Source organism: Ascaphus truei, chromosome 21, assembly GCF_040206685.1.
Source record: "Ascaphus truei isolate aAscTru1 chromosome 21, aAscTru1.hap1, whole genome shotgun sequence".
Classification (NCBI taxonomy): domain Eukaryota; kingdom Metazoa; phylum Chordata; class Amphibia; order Anura; family Ascaphidae; genus Ascaphus; species Ascaphus truei.
In genome coordinates this window covers 22,599,227-22,599,502 of record NC_134503.1, presented here as the reverse complement: position 1 = coordinate 22,599,502, position 276 = coordinate 22,599,227, and positions in this window count along the sequence as shown.

Genomic DNA, 276 nt, shown 5'->3' with positions numbered 1-276 from the left:
CCCCTCCCCTGACTCACCTCCCCGGCGCTGACTCACCTCCCCTCCCCGCCGCTCACTTATTTCCCCTCCCCGGCGCTGACTCCACTCCCCTCCCCGGTGCTCCCCTCACATCACCTCCCCGGCGTTCCACTCACCTCCCTCCCCGGCGCTGACACACACACACCGACTGACACACACAGACCGACTGACACACACAGACTGACGCGCGCACACACACACAGTGACTGACGCACGCACACACACACACACAGTGACTGACTGCCGCACGCACGCACA